The sequence below is a fragment of the Amia ocellicauda genome, chromosome 1 (assembly GCF_036373705.1).
Source record: "Amia ocellicauda isolate fAmiCal2 chromosome 1, fAmiCal2.hap1, whole genome shotgun sequence".
NCBI classification, from domain to species: domain Eukaryota; kingdom Metazoa; phylum Chordata; class Actinopteri; order Amiiformes; family Amiidae; genus Amia; species Amia ocellicauda.
In genome coordinates this window covers 56,048,571-56,058,940 of record NC_089850.1, presented here as the reverse complement: position 1 = coordinate 56,058,940, position 10,370 = coordinate 56,048,571, and the positions used below count along the sequence as shown (strand labels likewise).

General features: G+C 48.3%; 1 long non-coding RNA gene across 1 annotated transcript; it reads left to right on the top strand.

The window, feature by feature from the left end:
* Nucleotides 1-8,176: 8,176 nt before the first annotated feature.
* Nucleotides 8,177-9,203, top strand: LOC136753668 (uncharacterized). The gene is made up of 3 exons (XR_010817450.1): nt 8,177-8,321; nt 8,442-8,675; nt 9,022-9,203. It is a non-coding gene; the product is annotated as an uncharacterized LOC136753668 (long non-coding RNA).
* The last annotated feature ends 1,167 nt before the right edge of the window (nt 9,204-10,370 follow it).

Genomic DNA, 10,370 nt, shown 5'->3' with positions numbered 1-10,370 from the left:
ACATAATGTAAAATCCTTCCTCTGGAAATACCTTGTTCCCTAAGTAAGGGGAAACATTGCCAGGAATAGTACTTTGTTTTGTGGTTTCCCTTTTAAAAGCTTCAGCTTGAAAATGTATGGATATACAGTGGCTCTCAACAGTATTCACCCCCCTTTTCCACATCTCATTGTGTTACAACATGAAATCAGAATGGATTTAATCAGGAGTTTTTGCCGCTGATCAACACATAAAATGTCCATAATGTCAAAGTGAAAAATATCATCTGCAAATTGTTCTAAATTAATTCAAATACAAAACAGATATTTGGTAGAGGCACCTTTGGCAGCAATTACAGACATTAGTCTATGTGGATCAGTCATTACCAACTTTGCACATCTGGACACAGCAATGTTTCCCATTCTTCTTTGCAAAATTCCTCAAGTTCCATCAAGTTGGATGGGGACCTTTGGTGAACAGAAATGTTAAATTCTTTCCACATATTCTCAATTGGATTGAGGTCCGGGCTTTGACTGGGCCACTCCAGGACATTGACCTTTTTGTTTTTAAGCCACTCCATAGTGGCTTTGGCTGTATGTTTGGGGTCATTGTCCTGCTGGAAGATTAATCTTCTCCCAAATCCCAGGTCTCTTGCAGACTTTCTTCCAGGATTTCTCTGTACTTTGCTGCATCTGTTTGCTCTCTACCATTACAAGGTTTCCAGGCCCTGATGCAGAGAAGCATCCCCATAGCATGATGCTGCAACCACCATGCTTCACAATAGGGATTGTATTCCCAGTAATTCATTATGGACACAGTGACAATTGGACCATTGAAAATTAAGTCTCTCTCTGCTTTCCCATCCCTCTTTCTTTCTGTCTCAGACTCCAGGTGCCGGCGGAGTCTGGCTGCAGTCCGTGTCCTCCGGGACAGTTCTGTGGCTCTGAGGGGCTGGTCCGGCCATCAGGATCCTGCCGAGAGGGATACTACTGCCCCGGGGCAGCCCGCTCGCCCATCGGTACCCAGAGCACACTACCTGCACTACACCGCAATACTAAAAACCTTTGCAGTACAATTCTAGGGAACTAATAAAGAGAGTTGCAAAATAAGTTTTCATCTGTCCAGGTTCTGCAGGAGCAGGTGGCCCATGCCCCCAGGCACACTTCTGCCCCACTGCCAGTGCCCAGCCCCTGCCCTGTTCTGCGGGCACCTATACCAACCTGACTGGCCAGGCAAAGTGTTTCCACTGCCCAGCTGGATATTACTGCCCTGAGAGGACCAGCACGTACAGCCCATTCCCCTGCCCGCCCGGCTTCTACTGCCCTGAGGGTAACCAACTTGCAATGCTCTTTCACCCTGTTTTAAACCATCTGTTTCAGTATGGGCAGTAGTTGGAGTAGTGGTTAGGGTTCCACACTACTCAATCCCAGGTGGGGGGCACTGCTGTTGTACCCTTGAGCGAGGTCCTTTACCTAGATTGCTCCAGGAAAGGCCCCGCTGTGTAAATGTTAAAAAATAATGTCCCTGGATAAGGGTGTCTGCTAAGAATTCAAGTAATAATAATAATGTCAGACTGTCAAAAAGGGGAAGGTTTGAAAAAACCACAGATGTTTACAACAGGACATTATCTGATGACAGATTGAAATAGCTCCTGGTTTTGCTCTAGAATTTGTCTGTGTGTTTCCTGATGAATTCTTAGAAAGTTGGCAGTGCTGGGAATGATGTCACTTGGAATTCAAGAACAGCTAGACTATAACTGGCTCTGTTGTCACTGGCATAAGGCAGCATAAACCACCAAAAATGGAAGAGAAATAAATAAATCCTTCAACACTGTAATAATTTCAACCCATACATTCAAAAACTAATTCCAAAGTGGGAGATGCAGTCTAGGTTAGGATTATACAGATTATCCTCAGATGAAGTCCTGCTGTTCTGAGTTTAGGCACCAGGTACTCCACTGAATTCCCCTGTCCGCGGGGATACTACAACCCCGAGGCCATGACCCAGAGCTTGGACAGCTGCCTTCCCTGCCCGCCGGGCCACTACTGTGAGAAGGAGAGGCTCACGGCTGTGTCTGGCAAATGCAAAGGCGGTGAGTGGGAGATTTGCATCTGGTTTGATTACGCTTTTGGCTAATGCTCCGGGGGATTTGCAGTTGCATCATCTTTGCAGACATGTGCCGCGCATGTTCTTTGTTATTTCCCTGCAACATCAGAATCTTATGAAAGTTACCTTGTGCTATACACGAATGGAAAAAATAAAGAAAGATCTTCTGATGTTTACATCATGCACTGCACGCTTTGCAATCTCTGTCAGCCTGCTGAGCGGGAAAAGGAAAATGGGTTTTGATGTAGGCACACTTCACCCCAGTGCACTGCTGTCTCAGTTCAATCAATGCGTATCGTAACCTGCTCTTGCATGCAATCTTTGTCAATTCTTGAACCATTTGCAAAACTCATAAGGCAAGCAGCAGTTTAATAGTTTTCCGTTCCCAGACCCAAAACAATAGCAGGATGCAGAACAGCATGTCTATTTTCCTGCATGGGACATTTGATTTACAGCCAGGCTAAGAACACATTCCACAATCAACCTAAAAACCACACATAAAATACGTTAAAAAAAAGGTCTTACGCCACATTGCAAATTGCCGGCAATTGTTTCAGTGTGAATGGGGTTATACATGCAAGATCATCGGATATCCAAAACAGCCGACCACTATCAGTAGATGTCCAGAGGACTCGGTGAAAATGTCAACATGGGTCAGACACGATTAGGAATCAAGTGCATTCACATCTTTCCCTTCTTCTGGGTTCAGGCTGGTTCTGTGTCTCTGCTGCCTGGAACTCGCAACCCTTCGATTTGGACAACTACACTAACGCCAACTGCCTGTGCCCGGCCACCGCCACGGGGGGAAAATGCCAGGAGGGCTACTACTGCCCCACAGGGAGCTCTGAGCCCCGGTTGTGCCCGGCTGGTGCTTTCTGCAACACATCAGGTGCGCTAATGCATTCTCTTGTATCTTACGTTCTTTGGGGCTGTAAGGTTTTCTTCTGCCTCAAAATGCATTGAAACTTTGTGACCTTTTGTCCATTTTCATATGACCAGCTGACAACCTATCTTCCTGTTTTATCTCCTGGCTGTGTGTGGTTTGTGGCATCAGCTTTAACTCTGTGATCAGTGTTTCAGCTGCTGTGTGTATCTTGTGTCTTATTATATATAACCATAATGTGGTCTTAGCCCTTTGGTGACCTACAGAGTTTTTGGTAAGTCAGGCTTTACAAAAAATGACAAAAACGAATAGTCATGATAAAAATACATACATTTGCTTGCTATCAGCCTTTGAGAATGTATTGTGCGCTGCTCCCCAGGGGAAGCGGTCTGTGAGGCCAGCAGTGACACCTCTCAAGCTATGTTTAGCCACTTAATCTCTGCAAATTTAACCTTGGGTGTTAATAATTTATTAAAGTGTTTACCTAAGTGACAATCTTCCTGCAGGGTTGAACTGTATGCAGCTCTGTTCGACAATGGATGAATTGTGACTCTTATCGCCTGGTGACAGAAGGTGTGCTGTGTCTTCTGTGTAGGTCTGTCTCTTCCCAGTGGTCCTTGCTCTCCTGGCTATTACTGTACGGGAGGGTCCACTCACTCCAATCCCACAGACGCCGTCACTGGCAACATCTGCCCCCCTGGAACATACTGTGGTAAACACGAGAGTTTTTACCTGGAAGGATAGGCAGAAAAAAGTTATACTTCACTTTATTAGGCCACTGTTTTTCATTTCTTCTGCACTAGGAGTAGTAGATAAATTATGCCAAGATATTTAACTATCAAATGTTTTTCCTGCCGTGACCATGACTAACGCAGCACTCTTCTCTTTCTGTGTCCGTGCCTCCGTCCACCAGTGGAGGGCTCCGGTGTGCCTGCGCTGTGCCCCCCTGGCACTTTCTCCAGACTGGCAGGCCTCTCCAGTGACACGCTCTGCCAGCTGTGCCCTGCGGGTTTCTACTGTGCAGCCGCGGGTCTGGTGGCTCCCAGCGGCCCCTGCGTCGAGGGTGAGTCTGACTGATCCCCAGGGGCATTTCCAACCGTTCCTCCAAATTCTCTGTTTGTGACACTAATTCCCACGAGGCAATGAAGCAAAAAGAGACTATACCCGAAATGGGTGTTTATTCCCTGTGTGTTTCTGGCTCATGGCAGGCTATTGGTGCCCTACTGGTCAGAGAGTGAAGATGGCATTCCCCTGCCCAGCTGGTCATTACTGTCCAGAAGGCAGTCCTGCCCCTCTCTCCTGCCCTTCTGGCTCCTACCAGGACTTGGAGAAACAAGCTGCCTGCAGACCCTGTGAGCCAGGTGAGACAACGGCCGCTGTGTCATTACCAGGGCATAAGAAAGTTTACAAACGAGAGGAGGCCATTTGACCCATCATGCTCGTTTGGTTTGGATAAACTCCGCTGTGTTGTCAGTTACACTGCCATTGCTTCCTCACCCTTGAAACTCAGACAGGTTTTGCACCCCCCGTCTCCTGTAGGTTATTACTGTGATGGGGGAGTGAAGCCAGGGAATGGCTCGGCCCTCAACCCCTGCCCAAAAGGGCACTACTGTCCCCGAGGAACACACACCCAGTATGGATGCCCGGCAGGGACATTTAACCCCAGAGAGCAGCTGCAGGATATCAGCGGATGTCTGTTGTGCCCCCCTGGAAAGTTCTGTCCCGCTGTAGGACTCGAGGAACCCGCAGGTAACACAGGGGCCCAGTGCTCAAATGCTGACTTAAAATCGGTTTCAAGAGAATTAAGGGCTCTCTTCATTAGATAACAGTCTGTTGCCAGCAAACAACCCCCCGATATAGTGTTATAAATAGTCCTTGTATGCTGTGTTTTGCCCCACTGGTCATATGATGCCCGCACGATGATATTTAAAGCCATCTCACAGTGAAGCATTGGTGCCCTGTCCTGTTTCCTCCACAGGAGACTGCCATGCTGGATTCTGGTGTAGAGAAGGGGCCCAGGCTGCAACCCCTGTCGACGGCCTCTCAGGCACACCCTGTCCAACAGGCCAATACTGTCCCTCGGGTGAGTCTGGTCCCACTGTCTCTGCTCGCTCATCTCCCTTTGTGCCAATGTTACTGCTCATGTGAATAAATCTGTTTATTATTTTGCCATTTCTGTTCGTACTATAGGCACGCTGTCCCCTGTGCCCTGTCCCTTGGGCACCTGGTCTAGCAATACCGGCATGAAAAGCCCGGAGGAATGCCAGCCCTGCCCAGGAGGGTTTTACTGTGGCGCCACTGGACTGACAGCTCCTACGGGACTCTGTTCTGAGGGGTGGGTACTGTGAGGAAGTACGAGAAACAGTGCCTCAAGTCCAATTAAGCTCCATTGCTGATGGTGAAATCAGTAAAATCAGTTGGTCCTGTCAGCATCATAGTTTAGTCCAGGGAACATCTGTGTCACTGAATTGTGTGGGAAAAAAATAGACAAATGCATGTACTATTATTATTATTATTATTATTATTATTATTATTATTAATATTAGTAGTAGTAGTAGTAGTAGTAGTAGTAGTAGTAGTAGTATTATACATAGTAGTGGCAGCTGGTGACTTGTAAAACTGAGAAGGACAGGAGACTTGCTTGGAAGGCGCAGACACACAGACGGCAAAGCTTGTTTGAAAAATGGCCTAAGACAAATTAATATAAAATCAAACATTTATTAAAGGTATTTATAACCAAGACAAATGATACAATCTACCTCCTTTATCTCCCTTAATGTGAATAATATAATTTGAATTTAAATGCTCAACTATATCACTCTCTCAATGTCAGTCTCCCTGTCCAACTGCACCGACTCACTACACTGTGTTCAATCTGGATCCTTTGATTGGATGGAATATATGTCCGTTACTTATGTAACAGATCTGATTGGTCCAAGCCTCAGAGGACATCCCCCTTCAGGAACATGTTTACTGTGTGATTGTATGGAAGACAGGAGAAACCACAAGCCTCCACAGATGAATTATGGAAATACAGCTCAGAGGAGGAATTGATATGATCATCCAGTGGTTCTGTTGTTCTCCCCCAGAGGGCACTGTTGAGAGAACTGTAGGGATTGATGTGACTGTATTGGGTTAAGATGATGTCCTGGTCGCAGGTTTTATTGTGCTCAGGGGGGCGGCCAGCCATCCCCACTAGATGGCCTCACGGGGGGACCCTGCCCAGAGGGACACTACTGCCCTGAAGGAACTGCCCGGCCTGTGTCCTGTCAGCCAGGGACCTATATGACCGCAACACAGGCCTCTGAGTGCTGGCCCTGTCCCTCTGGGAAGTACTGCGTGACTGGAAGAGAGCCGCTGCCGTGCCCTCCAGGTCAGGAAGCACTGAACATCAGAATGAGTCTTAACAGTTCGTAGTTCAGATTCCTTGTTTCATAACGTTTGTTCCCACTCTTCTGCACGTGCAGGGTTTTACTGTCCAGGAGGCAGTGGCTATGACCCCCAGCCCTGCCCGGCAGGGACGTACAGCCCCGAAGCAGGACTGAGGGACGCGACTCAGTGCAGAGTGTGTGACGCCGGCCGCTACTGCGCTCTGAGCAACGCCACGGCGGTGTCGGGGGACTGCTGGGAGGGCTATTACTGTCTCTGGGGCAGCACCTCTCCTCAGCCACAGGGCCGCACTGCGGGTACTGTCCCGGGGAAGCACAGAGACTCTGTCTGATGACGCACAGACACAGACACAAGGCTTTTCTTTCCACTTATTTTCTGAATGCTTTTGGGATTAGTCACTTGAGCATTTCCATTACTTCATTTTTTTGTAATCTTTTGGGACATGTCATGGTTAATTATTAATTGGTCCCTAGACTGTGCTTCTTTGTAATGTCAGCTGTGGTTCTACACTGGTTCATTGGACATAATTGAGCTCTGAAAATGAATAATGTAAAGTAGAGGGCATTATCTATTTCAACAGCTATTTGTATGCCATTGATAATCAGAGTAACCCTAAAAGAGTGATAACCAATGAGACTGTGTGCTCTGGTCTGCAGGAGATGGCGGGCCGTGTCCAGCAGGTCACTACTGCCCCCGAGGCACCGCTCAGCCGCACCCCTGCCCCCGGGGCACCTTCAGCCCCCTGACCAAGCGAGCATCGCAGGTACAGAACCACAATTCACACCACAGTGCCGTTACTAGAGTTCACACTGGTCTGCGCTCGGACTGTGCTTCTAAACTATTACGTCATGCTAGAACACATGCTGAGAATTCAGAGTGATCTCGATTATTTTTAATAAACAGGAAATTCTAAACAATGGTGGGAGCAACTGTATTTCAAGGTTTAATCAAACACATTTCACATTGTCAACACTAGATGGCACCTTTGAGGAACTTTTATTTCCTGTTAGGTTAGCATGCGAAGATAATTATTCTGGGATTCAGTGAGTCTCTGCAAACTATTTGATGCAGGAGGATTGCGTGCCATGCTCCCCTGGCCGTTACTGCAACGGCACCAGTTTGACTGCGCCCACAGGGGAATGCTGGGAGGGATTCTACTGTCATCGGGGGGCGGAGCTTCCCAACAGCCCAATCAGAGACAGCAGAGCAGGCCCGTGTCCAGCAGGTAACCAGTGATTGTTTCGGTTGAGGAGCCCAAAGACACAATTTATATATGCAATTGTGTGTGTTTTATGTTTTGATTTTGTGTTATTGCCTTGATTTTCAGGTTATGGCTGCCCCAAGGCCACAGCAGTCCCCCAGCCCTGCCCCGAGGGCTTCAGCAGCACAGCGGAGAGGCAGGCCAGCTGCAGCCCCTGTGCTGAAGGGTAGAGATCCAGACAAAATGCACACAAAACCCAGACAAAACACACAGCCTTTAAACATGAATACTGAGCCTCTGCTGGGCATGCCGCTCTGATAATTAAAACTGCTCAACGTTTGAATCATGGTGCAGCAATTGGGTTGGAAAACAAATGTACTCTCCCTAACCCCCAGTGCACAGAGCTGTAAGTGTGAAAAGCACCTGCTCATGACCTTTCTCTCTCTTAGAACAAAGGAGCACAGGAGTTTGCATATAGATCATAGAGGCGATTAATCATATGTAGGCGATTTTCATTAGCAGTGTGAGTTGAAAGTAATACAGATGTTATTTCCCCTTTCTCTATCTGCACTTTTGTGCTTTGTTTTTTCGGCCTAGGTACTTCTGTCCCAGAAATACTTCCTCCTATAGAGATAAGGACTGTCCGACAGGCCATTACTGCCCAGCTGGAACCAGATCCGGGAACCAGTACCCCTGTCCCCCTGGCACATATAACCCCCTGAGCCAAAGGACCAGTCTGCAGGATTGCCTGTCCTGTCCACCAGGTCATTTTCTTTTTTTACCCCTGTCAATTCTTCTTCTATTTTCTGGATAAATGACCATATCATCTGTTGCAGAATTCAGTTTTGGATTAATTGTCTCCTCCTCCATCCCCGTGCCTACAGGCTCCTTCTGCGCAGCTTCAGGTTTGAGTGCAGCCAGCGGCCCCTGCGCTGCCGGACACTACTGCCGGAGGGGGTCCATCTCCCCTTCTCCTGAGGACGGAGAGACGGGAGACATCTGTCCCCGGGGTCACTACTGCCCCGGGGGCTCCAGTTCCCCTCAGCCCTGTCCAGCTGGACACTATAGCAATGTCACCATGAGCACTGCGCCCTCTGCCTGCCTTCTGTGCCCTGCAGGTGAGTTCCTCAGTCAATCCTAAAATCACTTCACAGATGAATGCTCTCTAAATCGGTTCGCAGACAATAGCGAGGCAAGGTTTTCCTGGCTGTGCGACTCATACAGGGATTACACTACGTGGATTACATCTCAACAACTCTCAGTTAAGACACAGTTGCTTTACGAGAAACTAATGTGTGACATTTAAAATAGATATTTATCTGGTGTTTTCCAACCACACTGTTGCTGAATTTATGGTAGCAGTCTGATGGCATGATAACAGTGCTGGTCCCCTCAACAGGCAGACATTTGCATATCGTCCTACTTTGGTAAAACATGCTGTGCTCTTTGCTCTTGTGCCACCAGGGTTCTCCTGTGAGGACTCAGGGCTGTCTGACCCCTCCCAGCCCTGCCAATCTGGGTATTACTGCCCCCCCAGGCAGACCCTCAGCAGCCCCTCATCCTACCCCTGCTCAGCTGGGCACATGTGTCCCCCGGGCAGTGTTGTCCAGAGCCCCTGCCCTGTGGGAACGTATCAGGACCGGACTGGCCAGGTTAGGACAAAGAGGAGCCAGGAGGGCTGGAGGGGAAAATCTGCTTTGTTGCAGTTTTTTCAGTGAAATGCCTGCTTTTATCTATTCTTGAAAAACGGTTATTATGCAGTTCAGAGACCCACCGTTCGCCTAACATTTACACTGTGAGCCTGAAATGGATTTCAGTATTTTAAGAGATGGATGTGTTGTTTACCTACAATGTAAAGGGTAAAAATGAACACACCTGGGAATACTAGTATTTGTAATCAGATGAAACTGATGATAATGATGATTAATTGATAATTAGTATTTGTATTCAAGGCAATGTGCAACCCCTGTCCAGCTGGGTTTTACTGTGCTAGTTCCTTCCACCCTGAGACTGGAGTGTCAACTGGGACACACACCCCTGTCCCCTGTCCTAAAGGACACTACTGTCCACAAGGTGAGAAACCACCACAACACAGAAACACACAACATCTCTAACTACTGCATTAGGGCAGAATGGCTTCTCACTGTCTGTAATCTAATACACTAACACTGTTCTTTTTATTTTATTTTATTGTGATTCCAAAGGCCTTAGTGTTGTTGTGCTGTTTAATGGGAAATTGTTTCCCCTGTAGGTTCAAAATCTGGTGTGGAGTCCCCATGCCCACCTGGTACATTCAGTCCTCGGACGGGTCTCGCCCATGCCAGTGAGTGTGTGCCCTGCCCCGCAGGAAGATACTGCAGCTCTGCGGGTCTCGCTGCCCCCACTGGTGACTGCGCTTCTGGGTTTGTAATCAGAGAGCAACATGTCAACAGGAGCTTATCAAGAACTGTGTGTTGTCCCCTTGCGCTGTTGTCACCACGGTGTTTCTCTCTGTGTGCTCAGGTACCTGTGCTCCCAGGGGGCGCTCTCCCCTCAGCCTGCCGGCGGTGCCATGGGGGCAAAGTGCTCTCCTGGTTTCTACTGTCCACAGGGCACTACCCAAATGCTGCCCTGTCCAACAGGAACCTTCAGCCCCTTAGAAGGTAAGAGCAAAGGCTGACAGTGGGGTTGTCCCCTGAGATACAGGCAAACTGTGTTCTCCTCTGGTATATCTGTCCTGCAGGTGGGGTATCTCTAGCTGTCTGCCAGCCCTGCCCCCCAGGGATGTACTGCCAGAGCCCAGGCCTGGAGGTGCCATCAGGTCCCTGCAGTGC